Consider the following 25,747-nt stretch of genomic DNA (forward strand, 5'->3'; position numbering starts at 1 on the left):
CCTTTCTTGGAAAAACTACTTTGTAGACCCATGAAGCCCTCAATCTGACAGAGGAAGTGGTTGGATGTATTGGTTTCAGGTAGATTGGGTAAATCTGGGCACACTTGAAGCCAGCAGTGCTACCCTTTGGTGCAGGTGCTGGTGCCTGGGCGGAGAAGTGCTGGAAACGTTGTCCCTTTGTAGGAGTGGTACTACAAGCCTTGCTGAAAGGCTTGAGATAGGCCTTCACCTTTTCCCAAGTGTGTGGTTAACATAATTTTCACTGAGCTTGCCAGGTGTGGCCACAATATCACAGCTGCGTAAAGCTTAAGGTGAAATTTAAAGGGCCTATGGCTTCCACGCTAAATTTTCACTTTTTAATTATACTTTTTTCTTCCCCGGGTAATATCGGAAGAAATACTTTTTCCGCATCTTGTGGTCTTGGCACTCTTTTAAGGGAAAGGGGAAAAGGTGAAGCGTCTGACTGTAGGTCATAAAGGGATAGTGCTGTGGTTTTAGCAAATTCAGTTTATTTCTTTAAGCATGGTCTCCCAGAAGTGGAACCTTTTAGCTGTGCAAAGGAAGGAATGGTTTTGTACATTAATGAAGAAATAGTTGGCTGTTGTGGATGGTATTTTGAGAATTTCAGGTTGGAGCCTACCATGCGATTCCCTCCTTCCTTCCTTCCTCCTTCCCTCCTTCCTCCCTCCCTTCCCTCTCTCTCTCTCCCCCCTCTTTCTTCCATGTCTTCCTTTCCCTTCCCTTCCTTTCCCTTCCCCTCCCTTCCCCTTCCCTCTTTCGAAGGAAACACAAATCTCTAAACAAAAATAGTGAAATATTTTCTTTAGGCATTTTTTTCCCTAAAGTTTAAGCAAATAATAGGAATTAATGAACCAAAGAGGTTAGATTATTTCTGTACTGAGCACAAACTTTGGGACCGTGTTAAGTGTTTAAAGGTTGCTTTCCAAACTGTGTGTGATCCTTGACATTTCAGAAGGCTTCCAGGATAAGCAGTGTTTCCTCAGTTTGGAAGAATTGCTGTTTCTTCCATAAATGTGAATCTTCAAATTTCCAGGTTAGTCATTTGATCACCGAGAACTCGGATCAGATTACCCTAGAGGGAAACTGGAAAAATCCCTGACTTGGTCAAACCATGGGTTTGACCTGTTTTCTCCTCTCCCTTGCTGCTCCTCCCCAACCCCCCATTTTTTTTAAAACCAGAAGGACAATATTTTATTTTAATATACTCTGGCATTTGGTTTTTCACTGATGCATTGAACTTAAAAACGAGACAATATTTCTCAAACTTGTCAAAGTGTGCCCCCCACCCCTGCCCCAACCCAGGAGTCTGGGTTGGCTTAGGTGAATTATCAGACTTTTGGATGTGAGCTAACATTAAACCAGTTGGGGAAGGACATCTTTCCATGGAATTCTAGGAATTTCATAACAATACTTTACTTTTTATGACACACGTTACTTTACAAGGAGCTTTCCTATCCACTGTCTCCGTCTGAATCCCAGGTCCTGCAACACTGAGAAATCATCTACTCTCAGTTTGCTCATCTGTAAAATGGGAGTGATGACGGTAACGCCCTCAAAAGGGGGTCGTGAAGAGTAAAAGAGCCTGGCGCAGGGTGAGGGCCTTGACACTTACCATCCTCATCCTCACCAGCACCATTACTGTTGGTTTAATCACCATTGTTGTTGTTTTCAAGCTTAACAGCCTGTGTTTGGATCCGAACTGTGCCACTTGTTAACTGTGAATTTGGGCAAATCATTTAACTTCCTCAAATCTCAGTTTCCCTATCTCATTGAGTTTTGGTGAGAAGTAAATAAATTAAGAAAGGTAAAGTGCCTAAAAAAAGAGCTAGCGTATGGTAATACCATATGTGGGATCTGCTGTTTTAGTTTTTTTAATTTCTTTTATTGACGTACGGTTGATTTACAGTGCTGCGTTAGTTTCTGGTGTACAGCAAAGTGATTCAGTTGTATATGTGTATATGTGTACATATATATGTTTTCTTTTTCGTATTCTTTTCCATTCTGGTTTAGTTACCTAATGTTTTTCTTGTTATTTTCGTGAGGCCCTCACGCTAATCCTGTGAGAGGTCTAGTAATAATGACGACGTTCATTGAGTTCATGTGCCAGGCACTGTGGTAGGGACATGATGTGTATTCACTCCCTCAGTCTTCACCTCTGCCCTGTGAGGTGGGTGCTAGTATTATCTCCATTTTCTGGATGAGGAAACCAAGGCGCAGCTGGGTTGAGAAGTGGTGTACCGTGGCCCCAGAACTGGGCCCTCTCCCGGCATTTGTCCTGCGGGGGCCCCGAGGGGTACGGAGGAGGCGGCAGCTCTGAGTGGTCACCAGGCCGTGAGGAGCAGAACCGCACCTCCGGACCTCGATGTTCCATGGTTCGGTGATTCGCCCAACCCCTGTGATGTCATACCATTGTGTGACACTGGTGTGTCTCTCCATCCGAGCCCTCGGGGCATCTTTCAGAGGGTTCTGGGCTTGAGGGCGTGGCGTGGTGGTTGGGAACTGGGGCAGGGTGTGGAGAGAGCGTCTTCCTTGTCAATGGTTATTTTCCAGTAGAATTTGAGTCCGACCAGGGGGATTTCAGACTGAAGGGAGTTTTGGAGGCCAAGACCCAGCTGGCAGGAGAGTAGAACGTTAACTCAAGCCTTATTTATTTATTGTTTGTCTCCACTAAAACTTGTGTGCGTTTGCGTCAGGGTCTCAGTGGCAAGGTGAGCCGTGCCCCTCCTCGGGGACTGGGTGAAGAACTTGTCAGTGATGCGTCAGCGTGTCTCTCAGTTAAGACTCATTTCCCTGCTCTCTGGCCGTCCCTCCGTGCTAACACTTGCCAGAGAAATATTCCGTGGAGGTGTTAAAACAAGACTGGTGGAAAGAAACTGTAACTGGATACAAAAGAAAATCCAAGGCAGCAAAGAACAGATTTCGTATTAGGACTGTCATAATATTCTTTAATGTATCACATAAATAAAAATCTGTTTTGACGAGAATTTTAATGAGCAACCCAAGGAAGGGTTTTGAATCCTGCAGTTCATCTCTCCCTCTTTGCGATAGAAATGTTCACATCTCAAGTGAAGTATAATGGGCATTATTAACTAGTCGAGGGGAAGCTCTTTGGAGACTAGTGGCCGTTAATTAGTGAAGCACATTTTGATCAGAAGAAGATAGGTCTGTTCTGTATCTTTCTATTTTTCCGGATGATGACTTCATTTGGTAAAATATGTAAGAGTTTCCCTCCCCTCTATCTTTAAAGATTAAAGTGGTCATGCTACTCTAAAAAGATGACTTAATTTGAAGCCGTTGGAGAAACGGGGATGATTGGGATCAATCATGTCGTATCCTTTTGTCGGTCTTTTTGGGCAGAAGTGTTCGCTACCTGGAAGAATTTCGCTCAAGCTTTTGGGGTTCTTTTTCTTGTATGGAGAAACCAAGAGACAGCCTAGCATCTTGGGGCGAGAGTGAGTCTGGGCGTAACTCACCATCTGCCCTAATTATCCTCATGTATAGTAAAGCATTCCCCACTCCCCTGATTACCATTTTCCTCCTTCAGTTTTCGAGGCCAGAACCTTATCTGTTGATCAAGAGAGATCTCATTTGTTCAACGTATCTCCAGTTGCCTTTGGTCACAGCTGGGTGACCCTGGGCAAATCACCTCGGGCCCGCCAAGCCTCAGTTTCCTCCCCTTTAAAACTGGGATCGTGGAGCACCCCACATGGAGCTGTTTTCTTTTTTCAAAAATATTTATTTACTTAGTCTGTGGTGGGTCTCAATTGCGGCACGCGGGATCATCGTTGCAGCATGTTTAGCTGCGGCACGTGGGCTTCTTAGTTGCGGCATGCATGTGGGATCTAGTTCCCTGAGCAGGGATTGAACCCAGGCCCCCTGCATTGGGAGCGTGGAGTCTTAGCCACTGGACCACCAGGGAAGTCCCTGGAGCTGTTTTCAAGAGGAATGCAGAAGTCTTTGCCGGCAGCCTGGCACCAAGTAGCACCCGGCAAAGGTCTGCTGATACTATTATTATAGACTTATTTTTGTAGAATAAAAAACATTACGATGGTGCAAATGCCCTAAGAAAATTCTTCATTGGAATGTAAGCCCCCTGACGGCAGGGGGCTGCTGATGGTTGGCATTTGGTGACTGATTGTTAAATGAGTGCGTGGAATCCAGCCTGCCTTTTTCACAGGGGAGGCAGTTGACACTCAGGGGAGTTATGTCGATTGCCACAGGCCACATAGCTAAGTTGTGGCAAGGCTGAGCTAGAAGCCGGGTTTTCCTGCCCCCTGGAAGGCTCTCCAGATGGGTTCAGTGCAGGCTGAGTGTCTCACACACCCATGTCCTGTTCCGGGGGAGCAGTTTCTTGGCAGCTTCTCAAGGGCGAGGGGTGAGTTTTCGACATCTGGCCTCCCCTGCTGCTGCGGGTCGGGTCCTCCTAGTGTCTTGCAGATCCTGGGTGATGTGCAGCTGTCATCTGGGCAGCCACAGTTAACCGACCTGCCGGTGGGTTTCTGTCCCCAGCAGGGATGTGGTGGGGTGTCTGCAGCCCTCGTCCGCAGCAGTGAGGGCCTCGGGGGATTAGTGGCTTAGCTTCTTTCTTTTCGGGGAGCGTGGCTTCTTCCTTCGTTCCCGGTAGCAGCAGGTGTCAGCTCAGGGGGGAGGGCACCTTGTCCTACAAATGTCCTTTCCCTGGATTTTTGCCTCTCCTCATGTGCTTTCGCTTCAGTGTTAAGGTCAGTCCACGCGGATGCTGGAGGGCCCGTGTTCTATGTCAGATGTTTCTGGCGGACAGGTGAGATGCCTGTGCCCCTCTGGGGAAGGAGAAGGAGGAATGCTCTGAGGAATCAGCCGACCCTCCTGGGTGCCTCTTGAGGCTGCATCCATTCTTTTTGTCCTATTCTGTATTTTTAAACCCCGAACGTTCTCCAGCCAAGAGCCCCGAGGACACAAAACAGAGATGGGGCTCCTCATTTCTGCCCTCTTGTTTGATCTGGTGTGTTCATTTACTAAGAGCTCCTTTCATTGTTTGTACTTGCTGACTGTCTGTGTGTGCACCCACTTTCGGGGGGATTTAGGAAACCCTCCTTGGCTTCACAATGCCCACCGAACAAACTTTAAACTTAGCCTGGGAGGCAAGGTCCTTCAAGATCTGTATGGAGGTCTTTTTCCAGCCTATTCCCCAACTCCTCTAACCTTTTGCTGCTTAGAACCTGAGTGTTCCGCCTTCTCTGAAGAGCTGCCCTTTTGTGGGTCCCCATCTGCACTGCCCTTCCTTCTCTCTACTGTACAAAAGAGACCCCTCTTTCAAAGCCCGAGTTAGTCGTTAATCTTTTCCACGAAGCTGTCCCTGCTTCTTCTTGGACGTAATACTTCTTTCTCTGGATTTTCACAGCACTTTACCTTTTCTTCGGTTACGGCCCTTCCAACAATAATAAATAAGCAAAAACCGTATTGATACATCCATTAGGCATTGTGCCGGGCACTCATTCATTCGTTTATTCACCAAACGTTACTGGGCACCTGCCATGTGCCAGACACTTGTGTATGGTTCTGGGGATGGTGTGGAGAATAAGACAAAGGCCCTGCCCTCGTGGGGCTTTCACTCTGGTGGGGCAAAGAAGCGGTGAGCAAAGTATACAACACACCGGCCAGTGTGAGAACCTCAGCAGGGTAAGAGTGAAGGGGGTGGGCACTGGCCATGTCTTTAATACATTCAGATGCCACATTCAGTGTCCAGTAATTATTTCCCAGTCTCTGCCCAGCACCAGGGACCAATCTCTGTGTTAGGTGCTTTGTTCTGGGTTTTATAGTTCCTTAGGTTCATGCCTTATTGCCTCTACTGGACAATAAAGGCACAAGCATATTTTACTCATTAAAAAATAGCCCTCAGCGTTTAGTCGTGCTCTTTTGCACACTGTGACCTCCATTTAGATAGAGTGAATGCAGGATGACAAAGGAGACACAGCGCTTGTCTTCAGGGGTCTTACCTCTAGGTTGGAAGGACGGGGTGCTGCCCGTGCTACAGGAGAGGATTCAATAAGCACGGTAAGAGAGGTCGGAACAGCATTTGGAAGAAGGAGGACTGAAGCTAGCCCCTTGGGGGAGGTGGTTTTTGCCCCAGATTCTGAAGAACAGGTAGGAAGGAAGAATGGCAGGAATGCAGTTCTTCCTACTGGGGCCCAGGAGGTCGGGAGGTCAGGACGTGCAGCTGCAGGAAAGGGTGTGTACTGCCGGGTGCCCTAGGATGGGGCCTCGTTGGCAGGCTGGGCCAGCTCGTGGAAGGCCTTGAACGCCAGGCCAAGCAGATGCGGCTGTTCTTTGTTGGGCAGGCACTGGGGAACCTGTTGTGTGTGTGCAGGACCATGGAGCTGCTCCGTACCACGTGCTGAGCTCTTTTGGACCAATGTGGAAGCTGAGTTCCTGATAGGACTGTGGCTCTGCTGTTTCATGGAGAACTTCCCGCCCTGGACTTGAGCCTTAAGTGTAATTCATACTGCGTTCTTTCGACCCTTTCTTAGGAGTGATGTTCTGGGCAGATACCACCCCTGATCTGTGGGGTGTGTGGCAGCTACAGAGAGCTCTGTCATTCTCTTGTTTCCGCCTTCTCCCCTCCTCTCCTTTTTGCCTCCTTAACAAGGGACCATGATATAGATAGAATTCCAAAGTTTTGTACTTGTGATCTTGACCTTACCGTGTGTAGACCCTGAGGTTTGGAAATCACAGACTGTATGACACCAATGGCTGCTCTGTGGCTCAGAGCATCCTGACCTGTGATTTCATAGGTAGTGTCTGCTTGGGGTCACCTTGGGTGAGTGGCTGACTAGTGTGCGGGACGTGAGGTTTTGGAATCATGACCTCTGCCCTCCGTGCGGTGTGAGAGGTGTGAACCAGCGGGGTCTTGGGCCCGAGCCCCCCCGCAGTACATTGTAGTAGCAGCGGAGGATGGTTGGTCCAGTTGGGACAGTATTTGGCTCCCAAATACAACAAGGTGTCCCTTTTCACCCTCTCCTTCAAGGGTAGATAGCATCAAGCTCCCAGCTCTCTGGGAAGTTATTCTTAGAGAGGGTACTTCTTTATTTTATTTGAATAATCAAAAAGAAAAGTCTTAAACTCAGAATAATGGCTGTCACATACTGTGTTTCAGTATATGTTCAAGGAACTATATGAGCCTCTATCTGCTTAATCTTTAATTTAGTCCTTACAACAGTCCTTGGCAATAGTTGGTATTCTCTCCATTTGACAGATGGGGAAACTGAGTCCGAGGGGAATAAGAAGCTTTCCTAGGGCCACAGAACTAGTAAGGGTCAGGGTTGGCCTTTGGTCTGAAGTCTGTCTGAATCCCAAGTCCCTTTGCCCTCTTAACCACTCAGCCCCACTGCATCTAACACGAGTGGGTAGATTTTAGGTTCTTGCGCTTTGCCTGACTATTATAAAACGCTCAGGCTGAGGAGTCGCATTTGTGCTCCTCTGGTCAGGAAGTTTCAAGTTAGTTTCTATTGCCTATTTTTTAAGAACCTGTTTAGCACAGTTAAATGCCACTTACCAGCTACGGAGTTTTAGACAAATCACTTAATGGTTTTGTGCCTGCGTTTCTTCATCTGTAAAATGAGGATTTTAATATTTCCTACATCCTAGAATTGTTCAGGGAATTAAGTAGGTTAACACTTATGAAGGGCCTAGGGTGATATCTGCACATAGAGGGTCCAGTGTAGTCATCTGTTACCGTCCCCGGAGACGGCACTGCCCAGATTGTAACAGGCCCTTACCTAGTAGCTCATGGGTTGATTGGTACCGTTGGCCCTTTCTAGGGGTGATGGATAGAACAGCACGTTGAGATTTGGGAAATTCTATGTCAGTGGCTCGGTCTCCTCCTGGGGTCCTGGCTCTCGAAGGGAGCATCCTTTATCTTGGGGATGCTCCATGGGCATTGGGAACGCATTTCCTTTTCTGCATCTGATGCCTGTTTTTGCTGCTTCTGAGAGTGGAGTCCTGGGGAGCAGCCGGGGGACAGCCGAGACACTGCTGTGTGAGAGGTGTCCCTGTGAGCCTTCTGTCTCCCAGTCCTGGTCTTTATCTGCCTGGGGGTAGTTCCACCAATGACTGATCTGAAAGCATCACATTCATTTATTTGTCACTGGCTGTGACAGGCAAGTTAATGCTAATGGATTCTTTTTTTAGCCTGTTGTCTGGGATGAGTTTCACCCAAATGTCCTGAAATCTAAGGCATTAGGGGAACATGTAACTTTTATGGCAGGGGAGGATTTAAAAGATAAATAGGGTTTTGTACGCAAGGGCCTTAAATTTAGGTTAGGGACAACAGCGGCCAAGGAGGGGATATTGGGCCAGCCCAGAGTCTTCTTTTTAAGAAATCCATTCAGAGCTCTAAATTGCTGTTTCTGTTTCAATTATGTGACAATTTCAAGGGTTTAGAAAAATCTAATAAAATGGTCTTGATGATGCATTCTGGGGACAGAGTGCTTTAGAAGATCCAGGAGAATAAATTCCTTGGGGGTCAAGAGAGTCTGTTCATGCCACCCCAGGCCTTCTTTCGTCTGGGTTTTTACATTTTTATTGTTTTGAAGGGCAGAAAACGGTGTGGGAATGTATTCAGGGCTTCATCTGTATCCTCCACCGAAATGAATTATTCTCTTTGGGCAATTGCAAATAGATAGGCCCCTGCAATCGCTAGCTTTTTTTTTTCTTCTTAAAGCCGGCCTGTTGTAAGTGACTTTCAGAGTATGGTTTGTGTGTGTAGTGATTTTGAATAAAGCACCAAAGAGAAGAAACTGGAGGAGGGGAAAGTGTGAGCAGAGAGGCCCTCGGAAAGTTTTTTTTTTTTTCTTTTCTCCAATTCAAGCTTTTGATAGTTTCCCAAGGAGCAGAAGTTTACAATGGCAGCTGGCTTCGGGCTGCATGCAGGAACAGAGTGCAGAAAGACCTAGTGTAGCAAAATGTGATGCTGAGTGACATTAATGAGGTGACGGCTCCGGTGGGAGGGGGGCAACTGTCCAGCGAGGTAGAGCGGTTCCCAGGACTTGCCCTCTGCTGAGCGTGTCTCCTTCTGCACACGTGTGTGTGTGTGTGCACGACACACTCGAGTTTCCTATCTTCCAATGAAAGTTGTAACACCAAATCCTGCTCAGGTGGCTGCAGTATTCTCCACCCTCGAGAGGCCATGTGTGGCGAGGGCTGTATTCCCACTTACTGAAAAGTCAAGTTTTCAACCGGGAGGCATTTTGTTTTACCTTCTGAGCATCTGCTGGGGGCCTGGGTGGGTGGCTGGTGAGGCCACCTTGGAGCACCAGGGCCAAGAGTGTGAAAAGTCAATATCCTCATCTCTGAGATGGATTCCAGGGAGGCAGGAAGAGAAGGCCTGTTGGCCAATGGCTTTTTTTTTTTTTTTAAAGCCCTAGCCTGATAACATTTCATATTGATGGTATAGATGGAACATTGCAACAACTGCTTCTTAAATATTTTAGTGCCTTAGAGAGTATTTCCATGTTGCTCTTGTGCAAGAATTTCCAGTTACTCCAGAAAAGCTGCAACATTTCAGGTAGATTACCTGGTAAGGAGGTGAGGAGCCTGGGTCTTGCTGCCTTACTGGATAGGACCTTGGGAGGGCGTACCTGGCCCGGTTGTCAGGCACTACCAGAAATGAGGCTGGAATCTCTATCTGATTCCTCATCCTAGTGTTGACATGAGCCTTCTAAAGAGTAATGGGCAAGTGTTTGAAAATCTGCTGTGAGATCTTTAAGAAAAAAAATCTTGGAGTGGGGTGGGTGGGTGGAAATACAGTGTGTATTTATTGGCACATGCCTGTTTTTGTTTTTTGTTTTTTTTTCCTTTCAACTCAGTTCCCTCTGGAATATCTCTTGAATGTGTCATTTTTGTAGCTAAAGGCAAACAAAAATGGTTAAACTTACACACATAACACTTAATAAAAGCCAGCCAGGTTCATTGTCTCTTTCACCTGGGGAAAAAGGATCAAATTAGGATGCTTGAACCTAGGAAAAGATTGGGCTGTGAATCTCCACAAGACTGCTACATGTATCTGTTTCCTCTTCTGTTTTCAAAGCAGATAATTGGTTTTAGTAAGAACTTCTGACTTGATTAGGGGACCCTTAGGAAATTAAAGTGTGTTTGAATTTCACAAGTATAATTTTAATTATACAAATTTTGCGTTTTTCACTAGGGAGCCAGGTTCAGAACTTGTTTTCCTGTGCTAATAGGGGTAGTAAAGCTGATTATGGCAGAACGCCTTACTTAAATCACTTTGAAAATAAAAATCCACGGATTTGATCATTGTTTTTCCCTGCAGTACACGATGTTCAGGTTAACGTCCGTACGTGTCCCATATCCTTGTTAAAAGTGATTTTTCACTGGATCCACACAACTGTAGAACCTGACTGACACAGTGGGGAGGGGGAACCTCATTATGAATTTTTCTGCTGCACTTGCTGAAAGAATTCTATTAAAGTGCTTTTGAGCACAAGTCCTGCCCGGGCAGCTCGCGTTTGGCTCGCTGCCATGTTAGCATGTTGTGATTGCCTTTATCGCCACATCATCCTGTTTGCTCAAAGCCTGTGCATTCACAGCGTTAGTTCTCCTCGCTGCCCCTCTTCAGCATGACCCCAGTGGATTAAGCAGAAGGTACCGTGGAAACAGTCACCTGAGTTCTTCCCCAAGCTGTAAGAGATGATGGAGTGAGAATGATCAGACCCCCCGGGCATCCCCGGAGAAGGACTGATTGTGCTTATGGGAAATGACCATTTTTCAGGGCTATCTAGACAAAATCCCCCAAGTGTCGGGAAGTGCTTTGGGGGTTTGAACTTAAACATCCTCAAACATCTCCCCCTGTGCAGGGGCTTTAAAAGCTGCCTAGAGACCGGCTCCTCAGACCCTCTGGGCTCTTGTCTTAGATACTGACAGGAGAGCTTGAATAGAACAATTATTCATGTTAGAGAAATCGTGAGAACAGCTTGGGAATGAGTTGGGGTCATACAGGTTTGGGGCTGAAAATATGGGGGAAAAGCTCCAAATGTAGGCCTGATCTCACTCCATCCCCCACCCTGCATTGAATCATTGACTTTGTTATTTTTATTCCTTTCTACTGAGGTGGTATGGCTTAATGTTTAAGAGCATGGGCTCTGGAACTAGGCTGAGTTTGAATCCTTGCTCTGCCACTTAGCAGCTATGTGACCTTGAGCAAGTTATCTAGATATTCTGTGCCTTAGTTTTGTCATCTGTAAAATGGAGATAGTGTTGCCTTCGTGGGGCTGTTGTGAGGATTACATGACTTAACATTTAAAGTGTTAAGGACAGTGTCTGGCACACAGCGCTATGACATGTGAGTTACCGTGTTGTCAGGAAGGGTGATGTCCTATGGCAGGTTTGGCAAAATGACTGCCTTGGTAGTTGGAGAATTGTTTTAAGGGCAGCAGTCTTCTGCCTTACTATTTTTTTAAATGTAATATTCGAGAACTACAAAAGAGCATATATACACACACACGTGGATTGTGTTCGTATGTGAATATATACGACTTGAGTGGAATTGCATGTGATTTGGATCCGGACAAGCGCTTGTGCTGTAACACACGAGGCTTGTGCTTTGATAGGAGCACGGCCTTTGGGCTCACAGGGACCTAGTCTGAATCTCGCTGCACTAACTCTGTGACCTTAGAAAGGTGTCCACACTTTTCTGAGCTTCAATTCTGCACCTAAAAAACTGGATGATAGAGTTGTGGGTCTGAAATGAGACACTGTAGATAAGGCACCTGGTGTATGGTTGACACTCAGAACATGTTAATTTCTTCCCCGTGACCAGGGAATTTTTTTTTTTTTCTTTTGTATCTTGAAACTGAGGGAGATGCACAATGTTCTGTTCTTACTGGAGATGCGAATAAAAGTCAGCTGATAAGTCCTTAGCGCGCTGAGTGGAGAGAAGCAGATCTTAAGAAAGGGATGTTGGTAGCCTCAATCTACCCAAATTTTCAAGCGTTAAGGCAGTACTTTTATTTTGTCAGGAACCTTAGATGGAGTCGGCAAGTCTTTGAAGGTGGGCTTGTTCCTTTGACCCCCGGTGGTCCCTAGAAGCACTGGCTGGGTGGTTGAAGAGGTTTGGGGGATGCTTAGAAGGAAGGAATAACTTCAGGGAAAGATGGGCTCCCAGCTGTGAGTGAGGACAGTTGGGAGGGAGGGAGAACCTTGGGATGGGGGGGTGTGACCTTTTCACAGAACTTTTACTTGGGGACTTGAAATATTAGGTTTTGATCCACGAGCCCGTGGGTTCAGTCATGTGAGTGGGAGTCTGTTTGGCAGTGCTCCAGGAAATGCCCACGGGTCCCAGCTATCGCCTGCTGGGTCCCTGACCCTCAAATCTTCTGTGGGGGATGGGAGAGCCCCCAACATCTTAGGGCACCTGCAGTTTGCCTGTCCTCATCTTTTTGCGCATTTCCAAATTCGTCCCCTCCACTTCGTATTTCGCAGGAGGAATCCACCGGCCAGGTGTTGCTGGAAACGGAGAGCAAGATTATGATTTTAAGTGGATCCTGGGCTGGGGGAATGGGGTGTGTGTGAGTGTTAGCATGTAGAGGATGGAAAGGGGTGGCCTGGAGGAGGGAACTAGTAGTAGATTACATTGACTAATTATAGGGAAAAAGCCATATTTGCTGCTCCATTAAGTGATCGCTAGGCTATGAAGCAGTTTATTGTAATTAATGCAGAAACAGCAAATAAATGTTGGGTCTGGAGTGGAGGGTCTCCAGACACCCCTCCCCCTCCAGTGCTCTGTGTTCACTGCACCCGTCATTATCCTGTAGGTAAAGAGCCTTGGGGGACGCCTGCCTCTGGTGGACTGAGGTGTGGTCTTCGACCAGTTTTCTGCTGGTTTACTGTGACAGCCACAAGGAAGATCTCTAGCCTGATCTCCTCCAGACTCTTCCATTGGGGTTTTTATGTTTGCTAAGGATGAAGGAGGAGGGACAAACCCAGGCCATCATTGCTATTCTTGCCACAGTCATTTTAATTTCAGGGCATGAGAGTGGCAGGTTATATACATCCAAGTCCATCGCGCTACGGGCCGTGTGGAGTTGTGATTGCTTTCCTTGATGATTTCTTGTTCAAATCAGCAGTGCTCTTAATTTTCCAGATGAAGTAAGAAGAAAATTGGAGACTCCTCTCCCGCCCTGTGTCTCTTCATCCAAGGTTTTCTGAGCATGACTCTGATTTGGAGGGTTAATATTAATTAGGAGCCAGTTTAGACCTCAGTGGCTTGATGAGGGAGCTTCATGTCGTGACAAAGGTGGCTTCTTTTTGCACGTGCCTGCTTTTGGTGAAAGTTTCTGGGTTTAAAAGCCAAGGGAATAAAGAGAGAGAGAGAGAGAAAGGGATGAGGGCCTGTCTCTTAAAGAAATGAAACAGATTCTCCTGGGCCTTCAGGGAGGAACGTGACGAGAGCTGGGCATCCGGGTCCGGAAGAAGTTCTGACTCTGTCTAACCTCTCCCTGTCCCCAGCATCGTGGGGCCGTGACCGGTTTGCCGCCACTGCTCTTTGCCTCAGTTTCCTTCTCTGTAAGGGAAGGTCCTCAAAGAGGCACGACTCATTTCCTTGGTTTCCATATTGGGTGATGCTTGAATTTCTCTGAGGCAAGTGCCCCTGTTAGTGCCAGGTCACAGGCAGATGCTTCATTTTGTGCTGAGGCGCTAGGTTCTTGCTTCCAAGCCGTACCAGTGCTTACTCAGTCTTTTTGGGGAGGGTGGCAGAAAGGACAAGGACAGAGAGAGCCAGCAAGCTCCACTGTCCAGTTAGGGGAGAGGAGCCCTAGACAGCAAGTGAGCTGCTCGCTTCAGGTTGGATCACATGAGGGACCTTTCTTCTTTAGCCTGTGGGTTTGGGTTGGTTTTCCTTTTGCCAGGCGTGGAGTGGGCAGGAGGGAGGGCCGCTGACCACGGATGTGAATGTTCCAGGAGCAGCCGGAGAGGGCTGGCTTCTCCTTCTTAGCTCGGTGCTGAGTAGCTGAACTTGACCTTGGGCTAGTTGCCTTGCAGCCCTCTGCCTCCGTTTCCTCATCTGTAGACTGAGGAAAGATGGGGGAGTATGTGGTGGGAACCAGCTGCGCTTAGGGTTTGAGAGAATAGGCTTAGGAGGCGGGCAGTCTTAGAGTTTTCTTTCTGGCCTAATAATTTCCTAGCTGTGGGACTTTGGGAAGTTCACTTAACTTTGCTGGCCCTCAATTTCCCCATCTGTAAAGTGGGATAATGTAAGACTAGTATTTCCCTTACAGGGTTGTTGCTAGGATTGCCTGAGAGTGTTCATAAAGAGCTCAGCGTGGTGTCTGGGGCGTGGTTGGCACTTTGATAAGTGGGAGCTGCTTTTACTGTGAACAACTCTGCAGAGGTCCGACTGAAGGTGCCCGAGACATTCGCCAAGGTGTGGCCACCTCCAGAAGACATCCGCGCTGCACAGATTGACGTTCTGATTTGGACAGAGCCTCCTGCAGAGGGAGATTTGCGGTCAAGGAGGTGACGTCTGCCTGAGATGCCTGGTCCGGAGCTTAGATGACGACATACCCGGGCTGCGATCCGCCACTGCCCAGGTGTGGTCCCCGGCTGCCTTTTGTACCCTGCAGGGCAGAGGAAGCTGTGGGGTGGGCCCACCTGTGTCCCCGGGCACCAGACTACCCACGGGTGTGGGGACTGCATCCTCCCCTTGTGTGACATCTCAGCTGCAGCAGGAGGGAAGAGGGAGAAAAGGAGGGCCAATCGCCAAGTGATGTGGAGACTCACATTAGATTTTGGAAGCCCACGTCTGGTACTCTCTGAAATTCAGAGGCCTCGCTTGACTGAGGCAGGGCTGGTCAAAGGCCATTAGCGATTTCAGAATGTTAAGTGTGTTGGGCAGACAAAAGGGTCTGTCTTTTCATTGCTTCCTCTCCCACAGTCCTCCCCTCTTGGTGAAAAACAGGCACCAGCACCTGTTTCTCATGCCTGGTGTGTGCAGGAGGAATGTCTGCAGTGGGGGCGGGTCCAGCCCTCTTTGGCCACCTGCCCCGAGGAGCGGTGGACACGGCATCATGTGGCCAGCCGGCTCCCACCCGCTGCAGCCTGACTTCCTTTTCGGGGGCGGGTCTGATTAGGTGTTGTAGGTGGAAAAGCCTTAGGAGGTGTGGGTATACTATTACTGTTATTCTCTTGAAGGGAGGATAGAAGGAGGGAGTGTGGCAGAAAGCATCTTGTGGGAGGGGAAAAAGGGGGTCTATGCAGATGAGCACAGCCCAGGCCATGTATTGGGCAAACATAGTCTCTTAGGGTGCTGTCGGGCCCTGTAGAGACAGACTCAGGCACTGGCCCTGCCCTCCCAGCTCCCAGGCTGGAGGGAGGCAGGTGTATAAACCAGGCAGGGTGCTAGGGTGGGGACAGTGGCCCGGCTTGTCTGGACCATGCACAGGAGGGGCACAGAGGAGGAGAGGGCAGGGCAGGGCAGGCCTATCAGAGGAGGCCTCCGGGAGCTGCATCTCGAGAGGAGAGATCCTCCAAGTCGAAGGAAGTGTGGGAGCAGTTAGGCAGCTTGGCTTTTGTGGGGCGGGGCAAATTGTTCCTTACGGTCCGGAGTTCACCATGCGGAGGAGGATGGGGTGAAAGACTGATTGGCTCACCACACAGCAAGTGACTGGAGCTCTGACCCCGAGTCAGACCACAGCTGGGGAGTGGGGTACAGTCCCTGCGTTTGCATCTGGCAGGGGACATATCCATTAAACAACTTATTACAGCATCCATTATTGGAGGACGATGATCATAAATGCTACAAAAACACATAGGGTGTTTCAGGGCGTGTATCTTTGCCTCTGGTTCCCTCTCCCAGTGCCTCCCAGCAAACCGGCCTTGCTGCTCCCTCTCTGACTGGGTTCTCCTGGGCTGATTCTGCTGCAGCCCTTTCCACTTAGCTCTCCCTTCCAGCAGAACCCAAGCTAGGATCATGCCTTCCAGAGAACGCTTTAAAAAGCCTTGTTTCCCAACAGACTGCATTTCAGGCGTTCCCCGAGTGCAGCCGTGCTCAGCAGAGGCCTCGAGCCATCTTTACATGTGAGAGGTGAGCAAATCAAAGGTGAGCCCTTCTGCCTCAGTGAGGCCTTTTGTGTAAAAAGGACCTTCTGGAGTAAAGCAGTCAGGTTGACTGAAAACTGCCAGAGCTGCCCAGCAACAGACCTGCTCCGTGGGGTAACTCGGGGAGAAATCAGGGCCAGGAGCAGACAAAGGATGCCCGGGACGGAGGTGGAGGAGCGTGGTGGAGATAAAACACAATCTGAAATGCGTCTTCAGTTCGGATGTTCCGTAGAGCCAGGTTGAAGTGGCCGACTGGGGACATCAGCATTGGCAGTTTGTCCCTGCGCTGACTGCTCTGGCTTTATTTCCTCTGAGATCAAAGCCGGGAGATGAGGCTCGGTTGCAGGCTGCGTTGGTGTCCCTTCCCTGGTGACCTTGGGGTCTCGTGTCTTTGCTTGGGGTCACTGGGGTTCGTTTCAGACGAGGCGTGTTTGGTCTTGCGATCGGAGGGAGCGCTTAGACGGAAACGCTCACAAAGGGCTTCGGAGAGGCTGGAAAGCAGCCTGGAGGCCAGCCCCATGTTTCCCAAGGATTCCCAGATAGCAGGAGTCTGGAAATTTCTCTTTGCAAGCCTTGCTGCTCCTCCGAGGGGCCATCCTGCAGGGTGTTCATTTTGCACTGAGACAAGGCAGAGGCCGGGAGAATGCCTGCCTCCCCGCCACCCACCCCGGCTGCACAGTGAATCCCATCCTAAAATTAGTGCGGGCTTCCAATCCCCGGTTCTCGCCGGTGTGATCAAACAGCACGTGTGTGGCCGGCTCATCTTTCAGGAGGAAAGGATGCTGCTTCAGGTCAGAGGAGTGTCCAGGTCTCAGGGCGCCCCCTTCCCTGCTTCCTCTCTCCCCTCTGTGTTCTGCAAAGGTGGGAGGGGAGTAGGAAAGGGTGTGTAGGGGGAAATGTTTTAGCCTGTCTTTCGGTTTTGCGTTAAGTCGCTGTCACCGTAGGTAGATGTGCCTTGAGAGTCCTTCTGAAGGTTTTATAATTGAGTCCTTTACCTCAGTGACAAGATACTACTCACCTTCCCTAAAGCGTTTACTTTATGCTTTGTGGACAGAGCGGGAGGGCAAAACTTTTTTTTTTTTTCCTAAGAAAATACGTCGTAGAAGAGGCTTTGCCGTCCAGGGCAGTTGAGTGGCCACCTATTAAAGCTTTAATAATTGAGGAGGCATCTGGATCCCTGAGTGGAAGGCAACCCTTCTGGCAAGGATGATTCTGCTTTTGAAAGAATGTGTTCACCTTTAACTGCCAACGGCTGTGACTGGAGTTGTATTTAATTTTAAATTGCCCATGTCCGGCAACCCTCTGTTGCTCTTTAGACAATAAAATGTTTTTCATCTTCCCACAGCTGTGTTCTCTATGTCAGGGCTCGCCTTTTTTGCGGGGAGAGGGAGCTCTTGGGCCTCTCCCTACTCCCCTTCTTTCGCTTTCAAACTCCCCAGGATTTCTAGAGAACACTAGTTGTGGAGTCCCCACCTGTAAACTCTCCAGAGTGGGTGGCTGGGAAGTTTATAAGCAGAGGCATCAGGCAGTAATGTCAGCCCCTGGGGCTGAAATGCTTCCTCAGTGGGCAGGAGGACCCAGAAGTCATTTTGTGTCCCGGACCCTTAACCAGAGCTCCTATCTTTTTCTCCAGCTCAGGGGGGCTTGATTTGTCTGTGATAATGAGAAACAGATTTTGCCTCCTGATCCATTATAGATGTGTTTGAGACGGATGCCAAGCCTTAAGCGACTCAAAGAGCATGTGAACATGTATTTAGATACAAAATAAAGAAGGGCTAGCAGAGAAGGGTCTTCTTCGAAATCCCCCAAACCAAAAAAGTCTCGAAACGACAACACACAACAGTGACAAAAAAAACTCCATCTAGACCCTGGAAAGGCAGCGAATGGGAAGAGAACATTTGGCTCCAGAGTCATCAGAGTTGGTGGAGGATGTGAAAGGGTGGAGGACACACGTGGCCGCCCCAGAAGCATGGTCGTTGGTAGGGGGGAGGGGTGCGTTCCCGGAGCCTGGGGGCTCCCAGCTGAGGTGGCAGGTCGGTGGGGACTCGGGAGGCGTTCACAGTGTGCCCAGCGGGGCTCTGTTCCTTCTCAGGAGACCCTTCGGTTAGGAAATATCTATCGCTCTGTATTTGCAAACACTCTTAGAGGGGCGTGAGGCCAACAAAAATAGGCAACTTTAGGCGATTTCAAGTGTGTTCAGGGCGGCTCTCAGCGGGGAAGCCCATTGCTCTGATGCCCCGATCAGCACGGCCCAAGGTTTATTTTCCTTTTTCATTCTAAAAAGGGGCCTGCAGAGTTGAGCGGTGTTGGGGTATTGGTTTCTTTTCATCCTTGTGGACTTGTTTCTCTTTAATGAAGGCCCCTCCGGCCCTCCACCCCGAGGGGTTGTCAGGGCGACGCCTGGCTGTGAGGTTCCCAGGTGGCCCTGGTTTCAGGCGTCCTTAAGGCCCAGGCCTGTGCTTGTCCCCAGCCCTGCCCCCACGGTGTTTGCAGTTTAGCCGCTGGACCAGGACTCTAACTCATGTCTCTCACTCCAAACAAAAAATAAACCTGTGTGCTCCAGATATGTATTTCAGAGGTGTGTGTAAGTGTGTTTTCTCTTGACAAGTTTGTTGCCTGCAGCTGTGTAGCCACAGCTGGCTTTGAAATCCAGAAAATATACATGTTTTTAAGTGACTGGGGGTGGGTAAGGCTGGTTGAAGGAGGAGATGGGGTGGTGTGGTTTGACTGTAATCACACATAAAACGCTCTGACCCCAATTATTTTTTTGTGGCCGCGGCATGTGGGATCTTAGTTCCCCGACCAGGGGTCAAACCCGTGCCGCCTGAAGTGGAAGCGTGGAGTCTTAACCACTGGACCACCAGGGAAATCTCCTGACCCCAATTTTTAAAGAAATCATTTAATTAAAGTATGGTCAAAGACAGTTATTGGGAAGAAGAAAGTTTTTAAGTTTGGGATTCCTGTTTATCCGAGTGAAGAGTGTTTCTGGTCACCATAGAGATGAGAAGCATGGGGGGGAGGGCTTAAGGGTGCCATCTCCTGCCCGCACTGGGGGAGGCAGCTGCTTGGTGGGAATGGGAGGAGAGAGGTGGAGAATTTGGGGAGGCAAGTTGGTAACAATTTATTGAGGCTCTGAGCTGAGCAGGGATCAGGTTTTGGATTTGTTTTTGCCCTTAACCCCTCCCCTTTCTAGGAGCCTTGTAGGAGGAAGGGACGGAAGGTTTCGGTGCACAGAGTAGCTTCGGTTTCTCAGAAGTTTCTTCTTTCCAACTTTTAAAAGATGATTTGCATCCCTCAGCTGGGACTCGCCTTTTAAGATAAGGATTCCTCAACTTGATTGTTGAGCCAGGAGCGGCTCAAACATACTCTGTTTTCAAGGTTAGGGAGCAGCTAACTTTCAGCGAGGCGAGGGTAGGCAGGGGAGGGGACTTCTTTGGGTTCAAGGATACCCGTTTTCTCCCCTCCTGGGAAGAAAGCCTTTGTTTTTGTTTTCTTTTGCTGTCTTCTTCCAACTGCTTGGAGTAACTAGATAAACAAACCGGCAGAAACCAAACAGATGAACCATTAAAGAAGTTTGCAGTGGCATAGACGGGGCTCTGTTTAGGAGGCTAGTTAGCATTTTTACATTTTCGCATTGACCCGCCATTCCTCGGCGCTTCTCTGGGTGCTTGCAAATCAGAAAAAAAGCCACACACACACAATAAATGGGAGGGGGCGGCACGACACTTTTCAGCGGAGGAGAGGCCCAGAGGGGAGTATGCATAGCTGTGAGCTGTTAGCAACCTTCAAATAAAATCGTTTGTGGAAGCCCCATATTTGTGCCTGGGAAGCTGCTGTGTTCTTAGTAGCTGTTTTGAATTCTGTGGTATAGAACTGAACGTTTAAAAACAGTTACAGGTACCCCGAAGAGGTATTCCTGAGGATTTCTGTGTAAACGGAACCCTGTTTTCCCAGCAAGCATCATTATATTTTTAGAAATGTTTTCTTTCCTGATTGCCTATCGGTTAGTAAGGCTCCTAGCACTTTCTGTCATGCCGATATGATTTCCTGAACAGGTGTTTGGAAGGATGAGGGGTTGTGTTAAAAAAAAAAAAATACTGAAGGATACTTTTTGTCCCAGGCATCGATACCTTTGCATCCTTCATGGACGCAGTGGGAGTGGAGACCCAATGGGTTTTCTCTCCCCTCCCCCCCCCACCTCGCTTTCCTGGTGAGGGCAAGGAAAGGGCCCTGCTGTTCACACCCGCCGGGTAGCTTTCTCTCTCTCTCCTTCCCTCCCTCTTCCCCTCCCCCCTTCCTTCTGCTCTTCTTTTTCTTTCTTTCTTTCTCTCTTTCTTTTGACTGACACCTAACTCCTTGTTCCATTGCCAGGATTTGGGGAGAGTAATTTCATGGGGACCAACAGAACTGGTGGCTGTAGTTTTACTTGTTTTTTGGCATTTAAAGAAATAACTTACAAATAGATTTTTCCGTGAAGGCTGAGCACCGTAAAAAAGAACGAAACAATGTCATTTGCAGCGACATGGATGGACCTAGAGGTTGTCGTACTGAGTGAAGTAAGTCAGGCAAAGACAAATATCATATGATATCTCTTGTATGTGGAATCTAGAGTCACAGGTGTAGAAAACTTACGGTTGCCAAGGAGGATGGGGGGGAGGGATAAATTGGGAGATTGGGGTTGACATACACACACTACTCTATGTAAAATAGATAACTAATAAGGACCTATCGTATAGCACAGGGAACTCTACTCAATACTCTGTAATGACCTATATGGGAAAAGAATCTTAAAAAGAGTGGCTGTATGCATAGGCATAACTGATTCACTGCTGCACACCTGAAACTAACACAACACTGAGAATCAACTATACTCCAATACAAATGAATTTAAAAAATAATAAAAAAGTAAAGACTGAGCACAGATTTTAAGTGTTTTGAGGGGAAAACTGAAGGTGGCTTGTGGCGATTTTTCCTCCCTCTCCTTGAAGCGGTGTGTCCTTGCATTTTCCTGGAGGGTCACTAATAAGAACTGCTGGCCTAGATCAGTGTCTCTGAGAATCATTGATTTACTAATTGCTCATAATCGCCTCCTGGCTTCCCCCTCCTGCTGAGAGCACTTTTGTTTTTCACTGTTCTGCGAGGAATTGGACGGATCTCTGGAGTGTTTAAGAGGCACCCCATACAAGAGTTCGGCGTGCCACTGTTACTAATTGTGCTTCTCAGAGGTGACCATGCCTTGGTATCCAGGTTCCAGAAACCAGGGGCTGCCACTGACCTTTCCCAAGGTCGCCTGTCTGATGGAGAGCGGATTCCCCAGCCCACTGTGGGCCTCAACTTAATTTCTTCCTTTCCTAAGGCAAAATGACCTCCCAGTAAACCCCACCCCTCGCCTTCTTTAGAGTGAACAAACAGAATTAGGAGGGTGTGTTCTGGTAGAGAGCAGGCAGCGTTGGGAAGAGACACGGGTACCACTCATTAAAACGCCGCGGTGGGATGAGGCCTGCTAGGAAGTGCAGGGTCCTGCAGGGTAGAATGCAATGCTCGGCGACACAGCAGAGGCCAAGAGGGGGGCCAGCCTGGAGAGACTGCAGAGATTTTTGGAGTAACATTTCTCTTGGCATTGGGAATTAGCAGCCCCGTTCGCTGCACATCCATGGTCTCTTGAGAATATTCTGCAAATAAGTAGTCTCAAAAAGCCCCTTCCTTCCTTCCTTCCTTCCCTCCCTTCCTTCCTTCCTTCCTTCCCTCCCTTCCTTCCTTCCTTTCCTTCCTTCCCTTCCTTCCTTCCTTCCATCCTTCCTTCCTTCCTTCCTTCCTTCCCTCCCTTCCTTCCTTCCTTTCCTTCCTTCCCTTCCTTCCTTCCTTCCATCCTTCCTTCCTTCCTTTCCTTCCTTCCTTTCCTTCCCTCCCTTCCTTCCTTCCTTCCATCCTTCTCTCCCTCCCTCCCTCCCTCCCTCCCTTCCTTCCTCCTTCTCTTTCTTTCCTTTCTATTCCCCCCCCCTCCCTCCCTCCCTTCCTTCTCTAAACCTTCATAATAAGACCCTTTGCAAGGGCCTCATGAGGAGCTCGAGGATGCCTCCTTCCCGTGTTCATGTGGGAAATCAGTGCCGCGCAGGGAAAAGAAGCTCAACACTGCTCCCCTCGGTGAACACTGAGCCCCACGGGGGCTACCCCGAGTATCTTACGGGCTGCTGAGCTCGGAAGCCCTGTCATACCTGAGTGTGGGTGCTGTATGGTTGGCTGGTGGATCATCTCTTCCATAAATCCTTCGCGGCCAGCCCTGGGGAAGGGGCGCGGCAAGAACAGGGAGCCTTAGGGACGGTTTTCAGAGGGAGGATCTCCAGTTCCTCAATCCCAGGGTCTTGGGTGTTGATTCTCCCCTGACCCGGTTGGTCCCATGCTTCTGTTCTGCACTTGTTGGTTAGTGTTTGGTGTTTGATGTTCTGCTTTGTGTTGGGTGTCCAAACACAGGTGGGGGCTGGGGCTTCAGCACAGGTAAGAGGCTCGAGGCTCTTCTAGGACTTTAGGCCTTTCTTCTCCTAACTACGGCATCAGAGAGCTCTCTCCCTGCCTCGTTAAACCCTCACAGTTGCACGCGTGGCCAGCCCGGGTTCTTTTGTTAATGACATGCAATCAAATGGGTTCCATCACAGGCCCTGCCTGGAGGGGGCAGGATATAGGTTTCAGCAGGTTGTGAGTGAAATCAGTCCCAGGGTCAGAGCACCCAGGACAGAGCCCGGAGCGAGAGGATCGTGCTGGGCCAGCTTCCTGGCGGGACGCTATAGACCAGACGGAGGTGGTCAGACTATCTATCCCCTTCTGCAAACAGCAGTAGGGCTGAGTGTGGGAGAGCAGGCCCAGGGCGGATTTGGGGCTTCTTCCTGCTTTATTTCTCCATCCCTCTTCCAGAGGCATGTTTGGCAGAAGAGAGGCGATGTGGTTTGGTAGATAGGGCCTCTCTTAGAGACAGTTCTGGCATTGAATCCTGGCTGTGTGACTTGGCCAGGTTACATGACCTCTCTGAGCCTCATGTGTGTCATATGTAAAGTGAGACTAATAGACTTGCCTGGCGGTTGTGGGGACTGAAACATCTTCTCTAGAGCACCTAGCACGATGCCTGGCATTCAGTAGGTGCTTACACAGTGCCAACTGTTCAGCCAGGCTGTTGCTGTTGGGAGAGGCCAGAGGTTGTGCAGGTATCAGACCTTATACCAGTCGGTTAATTTTGCTCATTTGGACGGAGGGGCTGCAGTGTGCTGTCTGGGCTTCCAGGCCCTGGAAGGTTCGTTGTGCCCTCCTCTCTTTTCTGCAGAATCCACCCCCATCCTCACACGCGTGGGATCTGCTCAGTTAGGGGTAACTTCCCAGTCAATTCAAGATGGTTGGCAGCCCAACTTCTCCTGGGTCCCCCCGCCTTTTCTGACCCCTGTCTGAGAGCAGCTTTCGCCAGACACTGAGGGATGTTCTAACCGTGCAGACCCTCAGCCGAGAGCTGAGGGTGGTCCTCAGCATCCAGATTATAGATCGCTCCGGTTCGGTTTCTAATTCTTGCTTGATTTAGTGAGGTGATGGGAGAGAGCGGTGATAGAAGGAGTGGGGGCCGAGGAGGGTTGTATTGAGCGTGGATGTGTGACTACGTTCAGTGCTCTGGCCCAGGGTTCTCAGCCTCGGCGCTGTGGACGTTTTGGGCTGGACAGCTCTTTGGGTATGGTGGGCTGCACTGTGCACTGGAAGATGCTTTACAGCATCCCCGCCCTCTACCCACTAGACGCCCGTGGCACCCCTTCCCCAGCCGGGACACCTAACCATGTCTCCAGACATTGTCAGATGTCTCCTGGTGGACACAGTCACCTTTGGTTGAGAATCACTGATCTAGCCCCACAGGTGGCTTCTGTGCGGGAAGAACGGGAAAGGTTTGTACGCGTGCTGAGGGTCTGTGGGTTTGAACCTGCACCATGAAGTAGTCATGGAATTCAAGAGCGGGAAGGCACTCAGGCACGTCACCTGGGCCAGGCCATGACCCTGGCAGTCCTCTCTCTGCGGTCAAGTGGAAAGGCAGAGAGAGAGATGCTCCCCCAGGCCAGCCTCCCTGTGGAGCTTTTCACGGAGACCTTTTTTGCAGAGGGATTTTGCGCCCGGGCTCCCGGCAGTCCCGTGTTTCGGGCCTCTAGGAGTTTGGTTACAAGCTTGTGAGTTTGATCTGCCTTCTCATCCTCTGCACACACACATTCATCACTCCGGAGTGGGCCCCGCTGCATGCACAAAATGGACTTTTACTTGAAATGAATTCATTAAAAAAAAAAAAAAAAAAGGTTCTCTTGCTAGGACTCCACTGTTCTCTCTTTTCCCCTTTTATTCTTCTCTGTCGTCTGTAAGATGAGCCCTTAAGAGGGTGTCTGGTGAGATTGGTTGGCCAGGGATCTTCCTAGGCCCTGATTAAAGGCAGATTATCAAATGGAAGGTGAATGTTGCCGCCGTGCTTGTAAACAAGTCAGTTGTGTGCCATAGAATTCATCACGGTTCCCTTGGTGAGAAGGAGGAGGGCCACGAAATAGTGATGTGAGCTTAGTTTCCAGCGTCTCGGCTGCCACGCTAGAGGAAGGGAGCCCATCGGCACCTGGCACCGTGACGTTTCTAGCTTTCGGTAAGTGAGTGGGGGAGAAGCTTGCTTCCTCTGATCCGTGGGAAGCTCAGAGACAAGACCTGGGTGTTGCCAGCAAGTTGCCAAGCAGTAGCTTTAGATTTTTTTTTTTTTAAATTAATTAATTAATTTATTTTTGGCTGTGTTGGGTCCTCGATGCTGCACGCGGGCTTTCTCTAGTTGTGGCGAGCGGGGGCTACTCTTCATTGCAGTGCGCGGGCTTCTCATTGCGGTGGCGTCTCTTGTTGCGGAGCACGGGCTCTAGGCATGCGGGCTTCAGTAGTTGTGGCATGCGGGCTCAGTAGTTGTGGCTCGTGGGCTCTAGAGCGCAGGCTCAGTAGTTGTGGCACACGGGCTTAGTTGCTCCACGGCATGTGGGATCTTCCCGGGCCAGGGCTCGAACCTGTGTCTCCTGCATTGGCAGGCGGATTCTTAACCACTGTGCCATCAGGGAAGCCCAGCTTTAGATATTGAACTTGGGGGAGCCAGACGGCTTTACGGGCTGCATGTGAGCCCCGTGATGTCTCAGTGACTTTGGCCTCCCTCTCATTTAGAACAAAAGACGCTTGTCCAGTTGGAGCGGGTGTGGGGATCAGGGCTGGGAGAGGCAGTATAGCCTAGTGGTTGAGAGCATAGGTGCTGGGACCAGACTACCTGGCCAGGTATGAAGATGGGACTCTGGGCAAGTTATTTAATCTCTCTGTGCTTCCATTTTCTCACCTGTAAAATGTGGTGAGAGTATAGTGCCCTCTTTGGGGTGGTTGCGAGGAATTAATGGAAGTAAAGGGCTGAGCCTAGAACCAGGCAAGGAGGAAGGAACCTACTCTTACTTAAATTATTCCAGTATGTTATTCTGGAATGGATGGTCAGCCTTACTCCTGAGGCTTTATGACAGTTCATGGTTCTTACACTTCACTGTGCAGAAGAATCACTTGGGCCCTTCCCTGGATGTGTTGAAATCGAGGCCTCAGTTGAAGGCCCAGGTGGTGCTGACGT

At 49.2% G+C, this 25,747-nt stretch overlaps 1 protein-coding gene across 8 annotated transcripts in view; it reads left to right on the plus strand.

The window, feature by feature from the left end:
* Positions 1-25,747, plus strand: part of MSI2 (musashi RNA binding protein 2) — a 393,325-nt gene that overhangs the window by 5,978 nt on the left and 361,600 nt on the right. The gene's annotated exons all lie outside the window — the stretch shown is intronic.

Source organism: Balaenoptera ricei, chromosome 20 (genome assembly GCF_028023285.1).
Source record: "Balaenoptera ricei isolate mBalRic1 chromosome 20, mBalRic1.hap2, whole genome shotgun sequence".
NCBI classification, from domain to species: Eukaryota; Metazoa; Chordata; class Mammalia; order Artiodactyla; family Balaenopteridae; genus Balaenoptera; species Balaenoptera ricei.